The 14,380-nt window shown below is 42.0% G+C and overlaps 1 protein-coding gene across 1 annotated transcript in view; it reads left to right on the top strand.

Moving 5' to 3' along the window:
* The first annotated feature begins 2,407 nt into the window (after nt 1–2,407).
* LOC134227996 (protein 5NUC-like) overlaps nt 2,408–14,380 on the top strand; it is a 62,820-nt gene continuing 50,847 nt past the window's right edge. The window contains exon 1 of the mRNA XM_062709751.1: nt 2,408–2,749. The gene's annotated coding sequence lies outside the window, so the exon portion shown is untranslated. The remainder of the gene's footprint in view (nt 2,750–14,380) is intronic.

Below are 14,380 nucleotides of genomic sequence, written 5' to 3' on the forward strand. Positions count from 1 at the left end.
CACTACCAGCTAAGTACGCAACCCTTAGCTGGCGGTCAATTGTCATCGGAAGACCCGTGGAAGCGTGAGTATTGGAACTTGTGAGGACCAGAGCTATGTTAGGCGCCCCTTCCCGGATGTCAACTCACCATTTCGCAGCCCATAATGTATATCAGCGCACACATAACCATTCTCCACGCGAACTACTAATAAAATATATATCCAAATAAACTTTATGTGTGGTCTCGAATTAGCAATCATATTATTTATGTGTGGTTCTATATCGATTATATTAGGGTGGAGCTATTGCAAAAATTTATAACGGCGACACATATATCTTATGCAACGTACACACCAGTCAAGCAGTTTGACGAACATTGACTCCACCCCCAAGAAAACGCTTCGGTTGCTGCTTTGTTTGAACGTGTGTGAAGTTGTTCGAACAACCATTTGACAGTTGGCGGCTCGGTTGGAAAAAATTAAAACGGTTTGATTTTGGTTTGAGTTGTCGGGGGTGGAGTCAAGGTTCGCCGAACATGTTTGAGCATTTGTAGTGAAGTTGCACAAACCCCCATATATTGTTTGATGGTTGGTGCTCAAGTTGTCGCTTCGGTCGATCGTGTGTGATATTGTTGGTCGAATAAATTGATTGTTCGTGCCGCTGTTGGTAAAACTTGATGGATGCTAGAATAAACGAGAGGTCTGCCGTAATCTGAAAAAGTGACGTATACGCCATTTTCCAAAAATAGTGTTAACGAGTACTACTCATTGAGCTCTTTAACAGAAAAATGGAAAACATGCATGTTGTAAAATGGCTGTTACGTCACTTTTCCAGATTACGGCAGCAGGTGGAGTCAATGTTGGTCAAACTGCTTGACCGTGTGCACGTTCCATTATATAGATATTTTTGGCTATATTATAAACACAAACTTGTGCCTTGCCATAAATCACTTTTTTTCATGCTGTTTTGACCTCCGTAATGAACTTTTCTTGATACAATTTAAAATGAACGAGAAAGGCATTTTCACCGCTAGGTGGCTTAATCTGGGTTTTTAGTCTTAGATAAAGTTCAACACCACGAGTGCGCTCATCGATTAATAAATCGATTAATAAACCGATTTGCGACCGTCTTGATTTGAAACTTTAAAATGATCCCCAATATCAACCAAAGACGTCTAATCTTACGTCTAAAATCATAATAATCCATCTACTAAAGGTAATGCCTTGCTTGTACATGACGAATCAATAAAAGTTTTGTGCTTGAACCTAGGCTTGTATGGGCCAGGGCACTAGACAAAACAACTTTGCCCCATCCCAAGATGTCGAGGACCCGTTGAGCGTCTCTTGGCCAAGTCACTCCTTTATTACATCACTCCTTACGAACTGGCTGTGTATGTGTTGACTAGACTGGGCCATTATGCATCAAACTGTACAATTATAATTAAAATAACTGATAGCATAACATTTTGCAGAAATTAAATACCTCGTGGCTTTAATAAAAACGTCTACCTAAAAGCCTTGTTGAATATATGAAGGAAAAGTAAAAATCAAATTTCAGAATTCCACGAAAAGCAATCCTGTTCCAAGCGAACCTTGAAGTAGTGAAAAAAAAACTGCATTCACTAAAGCGTCAAGCGCCTTTCGCGTGGCTTGCTGTGATTTGCTTCGCTCTTTTGCCGTAGGGACCTGCTTCAGAAGGTTTCTTTGTTGCAACTAAATTCAAACAAGACAGAACTTGGGGAAAAACGCATCGTCTGCTTCTACATAGGAATACAAACAACAGCATCATCCGAGCAGAACAGGAGAAGCGACCTTGAAGAGCGCTCCTAACACATTTACTCCCTGTTATAGCGAAGTTCATTTTTTTGTTACCACTTTGATACAGTAATCTCTCCTGGATGACTGCTTCAATAATGTGAACTTATTCTATGCAAACGATTTGAGCAACTGAATGAAAGCGTTGTACTCTTCGATAAATCCTTAATCGAAGCTGTCCAGAAAAATAAACTTGTCAGTAAGGAAGATTTGAGTCAAAACACGTCATCTTTAGCTCCAAAGTGTTAAAAATAAATATCTTCGTATGATCATCAACACTTTGTGGGACACGAGATTATCCCACACCTACTTTACTGAGCACAATTAGCGTTGCGATAATTTGAAGCACCATGTCATGCGATATAGTCACGAGAGATAGTTGTAGCATTATATGTACTTTTTTTAATATCAAAAATTATCCACGACTTAAATGCAGAAAGCGTAATCGGTTAAATAAATCAACATGAAGGACCATCAAACTAAGTACGTAAGAATGGTCTAAAATCTTTTGTCAAAACCTCTCGCACCGCACGATCAAAAGTACTACTGTAGTCATATTGCACAGGTAGGCCCCGCGCGTTTAGATCACTAACCCACTCAATTCTGCACTATCAGTCAGTCCAACCAACCAACCGAAGCCCATAATCGACTAGCAGCGGTGTTGATATTGCTGATGCTGGCTAACTGACGCCAACCGACTGCCACCTGACTCGCCGCCTTGGTAGTATCGTTTGAAACGCGATCGCGTCCACATTCGCCTCGAGCCGGTTGTAGCGGTCGTGTCCCTGATAAGTGAACCCGCGCTCGCTCCGCAGGCCGGGTTATTTTCGGGTGGTGGATAAGAGCGTCGCAGATATCCGAACCGAACCGTACCCCGTTGGCGAAACGTGACGCAACCTGAGCCACTGACCAGGCCGTGCCGTTCCTGTACTTCGATCGATGCTCACATGTTTCTGTAAGTGTTGCATTTCTGCTGACCCGGGGAGGATTGTGAAATGGGCTCGAATCTCAATTGGAGCTTATTGTTCGATGGTTTGCTTTCAATCCGTCGATGACAACGTGGACACTTCAGAATGCCTTTGTCAAAACGCCGAACAAAATGTATGTGCCTCGTCCGTGGTGTGAATTGTTATTGGAGCTATATCATCCGTGTGTGATAAATATTTCAGATGGCAGCAATAACTGTTTTTATTTGCTTATCATAAAAACAAAACCAGGTTGAATTATCCACCTAGTAGTAAATGTACCTTTCTAAGGATACATTTGTCCTGCTTGCACATGATATTTGAATAGAGGAAGTGTAACGGTTTTGGCCACCGGTTTTGGCCACAACCCTGAAAAATGCATATTTTCCAAAAACTATCGATCATTTCCCACAGCGAAGAAGCGTAAGGGATATATCTTCTGGTACCGCTAATAAAACCCTCGGAAATTGCTTTTTTTTCGGAGTTATACGAGAAACATGGCCAAAACTGGTACATTGACCCTAAAGGTTTTATGTTTAGGCTCATGTATTTTAAGTCTGCTGACTAGAGTACGTTGAATAATTGAACAAAACCTATCGCCTTAAGACTAAATGGGTCTAAGAAACTTATTTAGCTGAATATTATTTTAAAAAATCATCCCATACTTGAAAACATGCTAAAGCTCTGCAGATTATATTGGAGCTACTCTAGGCGACTGTATAAATCGAAAATTGGTACAGATACTTTGCAGTGAAGAACAACTGAATAAACACTACTTCGATGCGGGATGTTGGGGGAGGTAAAGCCAGTTAAGTGCAGAAGTGGAGAAGAAATTCAGAAGAAAAAGAACAACAGTATGTAAAGAAGAAAAAAGAAGAAACAATTTAAGAATGGTGAAAGAAGTGTAGAAAAATATTTGATTTGTGATATTTAAAAAAAAAGTAATGCAAATTGTTGCAGTTCTATCGCAGAAAATGAATACCTACTACATGCCAGCTATTCTAAAACGTGAAATAACAGCCTTTCGAAGCAACCCAGGTGTTCTAGAAAGGCATAGCAAAACACGAACGAGTGCAATTACGATAATTGGCGGTGTTGAAAACAAATTCGTTTTTGTCGTTGCACGGGGAATGCTTCATTGTTTTCATCCGACGGGTATTTCCCTTGTAGAAACCACTAAAAGTGGCGCATCATTCCTTATGTGGTGCTGCAGCTTTTCAATGAAAATCCTTCGGGGAACTCCAACAGTAGCCGCAGCATCAAAAGAACCGTTGTCGTGTCGTACACAGTGCAAAAACATTCGTATGAGACAAGATAATAAAGCAATAATCGCCGGTTTTTACGTTTTGATGGAGCAAGCACGTGATTGTCAGCTTTGGACCGATCGGATGGTGATTAGCACGCATATGCTCTTTTCTCTATAGCCCGTGGCTTACGCATTCTGTGAGAGAAACGACGTCAAGCAACAATTGAACACTAATGGAGTGTGCTTAGTTAGTTTGACGATGGGGTTTTCGCTAAAACAACGTCTGATATGGGACGTCCAATTATTGTGTCACAATTTCATGAATATCAGAAAAATAACTCAAAAATGAATTAAAAGTTCTGTTCCGAGACGCCTAATTATCATTTCTTTTAAACGTAATTAATGAGTGTTGCTTTAACTGAGAACAGTATCGTGATAATTGAAAGATTGTATCTGCTACTTCCTACACCACAAGTTCGAAGCACAAACTTCCTGATCGAACTTCTACTGGGTAATGTAGCGAAATTAGCATGACGGTACCTTGGGGCTTGTTATGAGCACAGAGAAACAGACGTCTCACTCAACGTATGTTTCATCGTACACCTTTTTAACGGTTTATTTAACTTTTTGTAGGTGGTCAATCGGCCACCGATGGCGCTTTCATCGATTTTGCTTGTGTTTGACGTTTGCACACTACCGCCATCTGGTTGCCGCTTGGCCACACACCGGGATTTTAGCATTGGGCGACAATGTTTTCGTGACGATGATTTTGATTGCATTTAGTTCTAAGTGAGACGTCTGTTTCTCTGTGTTATGAGGTTCCAAAGCTACATGCTAGCCATTGTCAAGTTTATTCACCTTAAGTACGACCTAATCAAGTTATAATGAAGTTGCTGTGAGCAGGCCAGCCCGAATCGTGCTGCAAGGGCTGATGCTGAATTTAATTTGAACGAACATTGTCAGATTTCCAATTGCACGATTGAAACTGTTGGGGCATAGTCTTAGTCAGATTATTATTCTTCTTCTTATTGGCATTACATCCCACACTGGGACAAAGCCGCCTCGCAGCTTAGTGTTCATTAAGCACTTCCACAGTTATTAGCTGCGAGGTTTCTAAGCCAAGTTACCATTTTTGCATTCGTATATCATGAGGCTAACACGATGATACTTTTATGCCCAGGGAAGTCGAGACAATTTCCAATCCGAAAAATGCCTAGACCGGCACCGGGAATCGAACCCAGCCACCCTCAGCATGGTCTTGCTGAGGTCAGATTATTGCCGAACATTTTTCAAAATGTATATGATGTTGTAAAATGTAGCAAGAAGGCAATATGTTCACTCCAAAAACGATTTTTCGATAGAAGGACCAGGTACACGTAGTTTTATACAGCATTGATCCAATTATTATATAATTGCGTTGCGTTGCGTTGCGTTGCGTTGCGTTGTAACAGAGTATTTCGTAGATTGCATACTGATAGCTGTCATGTATTTTCTTTAACTTTCTTACCCCAACTGCTTATGGATTACTATTTGGGATTTAACAGCAACCCAATTGGGGGTCAAAAATGATAAAGCATGAAAGCTACCATTGCCGGCCACGCCCATCTTCTCTGTTACTAAGGAAGGGAAGGAAATGATGATATGACATCTACTTAACGAGAGGCCAGCGACTCACTGACGCCCTCATAGATGTCAAGGAATTGGATGGTTGGTAGGGAATATAGTTTAGGAATATCATCATAAGCAAATGATATAATGCGTTTAAACAGAAGTTGGGAGTGACCATGCTAAGAAATTTTTGTCACTCCATTGTTAATTGTCCTGGGATGGGGCGAAGCTATTAAACTTGCCCTGGCTACCCAAGTAGCACACATGTCCCACATAGATTACTGCAAAGGATATGCGACTAGATTTGGTCACTATCAAGTTGCAACAACCATTTTAGTCTGACTTGTGCTGCTCGGGTAATTAGCCTAGGTTTAAGCGCCATTGTTCGCTCTCTGAAACGAGAAAGAATATAAAATATATTAATTTTCCCTTCCCCTTATGCGATCCCAATTGAAATTATGTACTCATATTAATATATGCCCTTAGTAATAAGCGAAAACCAATATGTAACTTTACAATCACAGAAAATTTTATCGAGAAAATAGGAATATTGAGGAAAGCCAATAACAGTCAACAGTTGGTTGAATCAAAGTTAGTTGTATTCGGAAATTACTCCATCGAAACATCGGATCAACCTATTGCTTCAAACTTATTGTGAATGAAGCTGTCACGTATGATTCATAAACGAATTTATTTTTGATCATCACCGTTTTTAACGGCATTACACGAAGCAATGTGAGCTATCTCTTATGTGATGATATTCCTATCTCATATTATGGGGACTTTTTAATTGATTCAATCTTGATTTTCTAGTACCTATTTGGCACGTACTAATCTTCCCATACCTAGGTATTTATAAAATGTTGTTAAATGTGATTAAAATAATTTTGCTTAGATTTCCAAAAATGAAACTCTACATCAACGCACTATGTTCAATGAAATTATGATATCCCATAATTTTCCTCAATATCACACTTACAATTTTATTTATTTTTTAAGGATTTAGCTGTGATATGATGATATGATGAATAATATCTAAAATGCATGTCCTATCTTATGAAGTCTTATGCAGTCTCTTATGAAAGTTATGTTTTCGCTCATCCATTCCCATGAATAAGCATGCCATTTATATTGACGAATGAAGTGAATTCAATAAAGCTGATTTGGATATTGATAGCTATAATTTTTTCTTGTTTTCGCTTAAATTTAGGAATGAAAATTGGTTTTCAAATTGAACCTCATTTGACTATGTTTTTGTTTTAGTTTGTACAAGAATATTAGTGAAGATCAGTATATTTGTTCTGAAACGCAGTTTCGATTTTTGCGTCGTGGTTCAGATATCGGATTGCGCAGACATGTTTTTAGTTAAAATTAATCTGCACGGTTTTTTAAAGTAAAAATCACGCTACCAATTACCCAGACAACACTCTTACCCTAGCAGCACATTTATCTATCGATTCGGTTGCATCTACTTCTAACTGACTAGGCATTCATATAGCAGTCACAAACTCTGGTCTATGAGAGGTGTGCGGCTTATCCCAAGTAGCACTTGCAACATCGATCAAAATAAAAAAAAATAAAAAATTGTTGTATATCAGTTATAAATAGGTTTACTTGAAACTCTAAATCGTAAACACGTTATGAAAATGTTTCATGGGTCACAATCTTAAGTGACTACATGATTTGGAACGATAGTTATAATTCAGTCATTATTATTGAAGTCTGACAAGCATCTGATTTATTTACAACTTTGATTTTGTACGGTGGAACTATAATGTTTAATACATGTTTGGTGTAACTGGGCTGGATTATTTGGAAAAATGTTCTCAAAGAATTGAATAAGATATTAGAAAGAGATGATCATTTTCGAAAAAAAAATTCATCTCTTTCTGGCAATTACTGAAACAAATCGTCAATCCTACGAAAAAGTCGAAAGATATCTATAAATAATGGAGGCCATAGTGATCCTATTCCAGCCACATCATCGTATATAGGAGAGAGATCCGTTGGATTATGCTCAGAATATTCCTGGTGAATGGAAAAAAGTTTAAAGATGATGATGAGAATTCCATAGTTCTAACCTCAAGACGATGCATTTAATAGTTGGAACAACTGACATTCTATGTGCCGACGCCATGCTGTTTGCCTGCTGCTTGCACTTATCGACTTCTGTTTGGTGCTGTAAAGTTCTTATACCGTTGCAGAAACGATCAGTCGCATCTGGTGCTAACATGTTTTTGATATACTAATTATTCTCGGACTTTGGAACATATTTATAACACTTTTTTGATGTCATAAGTTGGCTTTCATGGACTAAACAGTGATGATCAAAATTGTTGACATATCATTCACATTTTGAATAAAAAAATTAAATTGTAATTTACTCACATAATGTTTCCTGGTAGACTGCGTGGTTGGCGAAGTGCAGCCTTGGACCGAGCTGAATGGAGAAGACTTTTATGTGCAGCACATGCCACTCCGGCCTTAGCCTGATAATAAATAAAAAAAAAAGTGTTTTCTGGTCACAGATAAACACACATGAACCGTTTATCGAATCAAGGACTAACAGTATCTGTTATTTACTATATAATCGTGTTTTGTACACAACAGCTTCAAATATTTATTTCAACATTTACCCAATGTAAATCCCGCATAATCATGGACCATACGTAGACCGCATCTGTTATAATTGATATCATATGATATGATATCCAGCTCCGTAAAATATTGCAATCGAGATTTCTTGCTGAAACTGCCCATATGTCTGTTAAGAAAACAGGTAATCTAGTAAAAATTCCAACACCAGATAAATTTCAATAAAATTTTAAATACGTTGGCTAAAGCCTGAAAATAAAAACGAAGACTTGAGAATTTCTACTAAAGCAATAGAAATACGAAAAGGATTTTTTAGGGAAAAGTGTTATTCTACAAGCTGAATCAGTAATTGCGAAAACAAAGCCTGTGTCTTTTTATTTCTCCTTTGATTGCACTATATCTCTCACTGGGGCAGTGCCGCGTCGCAGTTTAACGTTCATTGAGCACAACCACAATTACTGCCTGGAAAGTTGCCATTTTTGCATAAATATTTTTTAGAAAATGTAATTTGGCAAATTTAATGAACCTATTTTTCAATTGACGCTTAGATGCTCCTATAGTTGTGATTCTGGAAATAGTTCTGGGAAAATTAGTAAAATAATTCCAATGTCTTTTTACAATCATGATGAAGGCTAACACGATTTTGCCTGATATCCAAATGAAGCCGTTAAAATGTCCTTGATAGGACTGAAAATCTATCCTATCTACCTTCGACATGGTCCTTACCAAAGCTGCATATCGCAGCGGTAGGCTACGGAATTCCTTTTAAATCGCAATTAACTTTCCATATTTAGCTAATTAACAATGACTACAAAGAGCTTAAAAAAATTCTTAAAAAATTTAAATTTTCACTCGCTTGTATTGACAACATAATGAAGCCAAAGCTACCATTTCATTTTGAGTTGTAGGAACAATTGTGAATGTCACTGTACTAATTTCAATAAATAATGAATGGCTGAAAATTTGAAATCTCTGCAGAGAAATCACAAGATTAAAACATTAACTGCTGATAAATACTCAATTATTAATCAAAAAACGCAATAAGATCTGGAATAATTCACAGAGCTATATTGTGTGCCTCACTAACAGGCCAAGAACAAAATAATAAATTTATTACTAACACAAGTTTATCATTGATTAAACGAATTTCGTCGGGGCGTTTATTATTTGGAAGCAAAATGAGTATATTTACCATATACTTTGAGTCGCACATACTTTTAGTGCATAATTATGATATTATATCATAGTTGATTTTTATCTTGAGTTGAATGTTTTCCTTCAATTCCTTCATTCCACAATAGTTAGCGTCAAGCTTGTTTATATTTTATATGAAAGCTACTTTCCACTGCGAACATGACAGCGTACCAAAACAAACTGTTTTTGTATTTCTGTTATTTCTATGCAACCTAGCTTCAACTATTATAATATTTCTATTTTTCAAGTAAAAGTCAAACATTGGTTGTGATCAGGTTGAGCTAATTATAACGTTTGAACGACAGATATATTTTATAATAGCTCCACCTATTGCGCTTTTTCAGTCGTAATTGAGTTGTATATAGCAACTGACAACTAAAATTGGGAAATGAAAGTCGTCTGCATCAACTTATTTACGATCAGATGTGCTACTTGGGATAGGTTTAGTTTATGAGTGCAAAAGCTAATGGTAATGAAGACTTACCTTTTGACTGATGGAAAAGGAGCACACATCTTACCAAATTTACTTTATTTGAGAATGGAACGTCATTGTTACCGTCATCCCTGTCGTACATCAGGCCTGTTACTAACATCGGATTGGAAAGCTGCCCCGTCAAACGTTCAAATGTCCGGCATTCTTCATGTCTAGTCCACTGTATGCATGACTGCATTTGCTTCATGTGGATGGTCCCTGCTATGGAAGGCTTGGATTTTAACTAAATAAGTTTGATATCCTTGTCTTGATCAACCATCTGCAGCAAGCTTCCCGTAGAAGGCTTTTTATTACTTTTGATAAAAAAAACACAAAATACAACTATTCTTCATTATCAAGAAGAAAAATTTCACTGTCAGAAAAAATACGTCTACTTCCGACCTTCGTCTACTACGATCTTTTTTCATTGATCCAATTATTATATAATATCCACGAACAACAATGATATCTAAGTGTCTGTCAAGGCGTTTGTAGGCTTTAAAACAGCATTATAGTTATGATAGAGTTCAAAAATAAAAATCAAACTCTCCTGATTTGTCCCTTTCTTCTGATGTGATGTCTGTTGTTGGTCCGCAAATAAAACTCACTCATCTTTTAGGTAGGTACTTATCCGTAGCTGATTTACTCGCAACAAATTGTATTCGCGGGGAATTCTGTAGCTGAGTGTATCCGATTGAAGAAAACTTTACTGTATACTTTTATAAAAACGGAAAAATTACAGCTACTTGTATGATATGTTGATTTTTGGTCAATTTATTTGGTACCCGATTGTGAGCCACCTTTTAACCCTTTCAGGCCCACATTTTTATAAGCGGTATTAGCCAATAAATTTGATATAGGGTTACTGCTCCATCTCATAGCTCCGATATTCATCCCATGAAAAACAAAGCAGTGAAAAGGTATTTGATTTGTTTCTTATTTTTGTTAGTTTTTTCAGCAGTGAGCACACATGTTAGCAAAAAGAAACGACAAAATTGGTGCCGTATTTCTTTGTTTCGCGATGAGATGAATATATGTTCTGTGAGATGGAAAACGGAGCATTTCCCCTATTACATTTGTTTTCGTGATTAACAATGGAGAAATAACAAAACAAGTTGATTTTTTTATGGAATCTGCTAGAGCATGAGTATGAGCATTATGATCGTACAAATCGTAGAAGCTACTCCCTGATTGACCAGAACTGGCGAAATTGCACAGGAAACTAAATCAATGGAGCTTGGGGTTGGCTATCCATTCTCAATGCACACTTTTCAAAAGCTCAAATATGTTTAGTCAATAATGGCGCCGGCTACGTCCTTACGGTCATATAGGAAGGGAGAGATGGTTAGTTGCTACTAGAGACAGAGTATACCTCTGTATCTCCACGATTGTCTTGGTCTATGGCAGTGGTTCTCAACCTGGATGCCCCAGGGGATACCTCGGACAAAAATGTGTAATGGCAGACGTAGTACAATTCCAATCAAAACATATTGATAATGTTTGGATAAATGTTGAGGCCCGGAAGCCTCCTTTCAAGAGGCCCAGAAGCCTTCTTTCAAGAGGCCCGGAAGCCTCCTTTCAAGAGGCCCGGAAGCCTCCTTTCAAGAGGCCCGGAAGCCTCCTTTCAAGAGGCTCGGAAGCCTCCTTTCAAGAGGCTCGGAAGCCTCCTTTCAAGAGGCCCGGAAGCCTCCTTTCAAGAGGCTCGAAAGCCTCCTTTCAAGAGGCCCGGAAGCCTCCTTTCAAGAGGCCCGGAAGCCTCCTTTCAAGAGGCCCGGAAGCCTCCTTTCAAGAGGCCCGGAAGCCTCCTTTCAAGAGGCCCGGAAGCCTCCTTTCAAGAGGCCCGGAAGCCTCCTTTCAAGAGGCCAGAAGCCTCCTTTCAAGAGGCCCGGAAGCCTCCTTTCAAGAGGCCTGAAGCCTCCTTTCAAGCGGTCCGGAAGACTCCTTTCAAGAGGCCCGGAAGCCTCCTTTAAAGAGGCCCGGAAGGCCTCCTTTCTTGAGGCCCGGAAGGCCTCCTTTCTTGAGGCCCGGAAGCCTCCTTTCTTGAGGCCCGGAAGCCTCCTTTCAAGAGGCCAGGAAGCCTCCTTTCAAGAGGCCAGGAAGCCTCCTTTCAAGAGGCCAGGAAGCCTCCTTTCAAGAGGCCAGGAAGCCTCCTTTCAAGAGGCCCAGGAAGCCTCCTTTCAAGAGGCCAGGAAGCCTCCTTTCAAGAGGCCCGGAAGCCTCCTTTCAAGAGGCCCGGAAGCCTCCTTTCAAGAGGCCAGAAGCCTCCTTTCAAGAGGCCCGGAAGCCTCCTTTCAAGAGGCCAGGAAGCCTCCTTTCAAGAGGCCCGGAAGCCTCCTTTCAAGAGGCCCGAAGCCTCCTTTCAAGAGGCCAGAAGCCTTCTTTCAAGAGGCCCGGAAGCATCCTTTCAAGAGGCCCGGAAGCCTCTTTTCAAGAGGCCTAGAAGCCTCCTTTCAAGAGGCCCGGAAGCCTCCTTTCAAGAGGCCCGGAAACCTCCTTTCAAGAGGCCCAGAAGCCTCCTTTCAAGAGGTCAGGTAGCCTCCTTTCAAGAGGCCCAGAGCCTCCTTTCAAGAGGCCCGGAAGCCTCCTTTCAAGAGGCCCGGAAGCCACCTTTCAAGAGGCCCGGAAGCCTCCTTACAAGAGTCCAGGACGCCCGCTTTCAAGAGGCATCGAAGCCTCCTTTCAAGAGGCCCGGAAGCCTCCTTTCAAGAGGCCCGGAAGCCTCCTTTCAAGAGGCCCGAAGCCCCCTTTCAAGAGGCCCGGAAGCCTCCTTTCAAGAGGCCAGGAAGCCACCTTTCAAGAGGCCTGGAAGCCTCCTTTCAAGAGGCCCGGAAGCCTCCTTTCAAGAGGCCCAGAAGCCTCCTTTCAAGAGGCCAGAAGCCTCCTTGCAAGAGGCCCGGACGCATCCTCTCAAGAGGCCCGGAAGCCTCCTTTCAAGAGGCCCGGAAGCCTCCTTTCAAGAGGCCCGGAAGCCTCCTTTCAAGAGGCCCGGAAGCCTCCTTTCAAGAGGCCAGGAAGCCTCCTTTCAAGAGGCCCGAAGCCTCCTTTCAAGAGGCCCGGAAGCCTCCTTTCAAGAGGCCTGAAGCCTCCTTTCAAGAGGCCAGAAGCCTCCTTTCAAGAGGCCCAGGAAGCCTCCTTTCAAAGGCCAGAAGCCTCCTTTCAAGAGGCCCGGAAGCCTCCTTTCAAGAGGCCAGGAAGCCTCCTTTCAAGAGGCCCGGAAGCCTCCTTTCAAGAGGCCCGGAAGCCTCCTTTCAAGAGGCCAGGCCTCCTTTCAAGAGGCCAGGAAGCCTCCTTTCAAGAGGCCAGGAAGCCTCCTTTCAAGAGGCCCGAAGCCTCCTTTCAAGAGGCCAGAAGCCTCCTTTCAAGAGGCCCGGAAGCCTCCTTTCAAGAGGCCCGGAAGCCTCCTTTCAAGAGGCCCGGAAGCCTCCTTTCAAGAGGCCCGGAAGCCTCCTTTCAAGAGGCCAGGAAGCCTCCTTTCAAGAGGCCCGAAGCCTCCTTTCAAGAGGCCCGGAAGCCTCCTTTCAAGAGGCCCAGGCCTCCTTTCAAGAGGCCCGGAAGCCTCCTTTCAAGAAGCCCGGAAGCCTCCTTTCAAGAGGCCAGGAAGCCTCCTTTCAAAGGCCCGGAAGCCTCCTTTCAAGAGGCCCGAACGCCTCCTCTCCCGAGGACAGGAAGCCTCCTTTCAAGAGGCCCGGAAGCCTCCTTTCAAGAGGCCCGGAAGCCTCCTTTCAAGAGGCCCGGAAGCCTCCTTTCAAGAGGCCCGGAAGCCTCCTTTCAAGAGGCCCGGAAGCCTCCTTTCAAGAGGTCCGGAAGCCTCCTTTCAAGAGGTCCGGAAGCCTCCTTTCAAGAGGTCCGGAAGCCTCCTTTCAAGAGGTCCGGAAGCCTCCTTTCAAGAGGTCCGGAAGCCTCCTTTCAAGAGGCCCGGAAGCCTCCTTTCAAGAGGCCCGGAAGCCTCCTTTCAAGAGGCCCGGAAGCCTCCTTTCAAGAGGCCCGGAAGCCTCCTTTCAAGAGGCCCGGAAGCCTCCTTTCAAGAGGCCCGGAAGCCTCCTTTCAAGAGGCCCGGAAGCCTCCTTTCAAGAGGCCTGGAAGCCTCCTTTCAAGAGGCCAGAAGCCTTCTTTCAAGAGGCCCGGAAGCATCCTTTCAAGAGGCCCGGAAGCCTCCTTTCAAGAGGCCCGGAAGCCTATTTTCAAGAGGCCCGGAAGCCTCCTTTCAAAAGCCCAGGAAGCCTTCTTCCAAGAGGCCCGGAAGCCTCTTTTCAAGAGGCCCGGAAGCCTCTTTTCAAGAGGCCCGGAAGCCTCTTTTTAAGAGGCCCGGAATCCTCCTTTCAATAGGCCCGGAATCCTCCTTTTACGAGGCCCAGAAGCCTCCTTTCAAGAGGCCCGAAAGCCTCCTTTCAAGATGCCCGGAAGCCTCCTTTGAAATGAACCAGAAGCCTCCTTTCAAGAGGCTCGGAAGCCTCCTTTCAAGAGGTCCGAAGCCTCCTTTCAAGAGGCCCGGAAGCATCCTTTCAA

The sequence above is a fragment of the Armigeres subalbatus genome, chromosome 3 (assembly GCF_024139115.2).
Source record: "Armigeres subalbatus isolate Guangzhou_Male chromosome 3, GZ_Asu_2, whole genome shotgun sequence".
Taxonomy (NCBI): Eukaryota; Metazoa; Arthropoda; class Insecta; order Diptera; family Culicidae; genus Armigeres; species Armigeres subalbatus.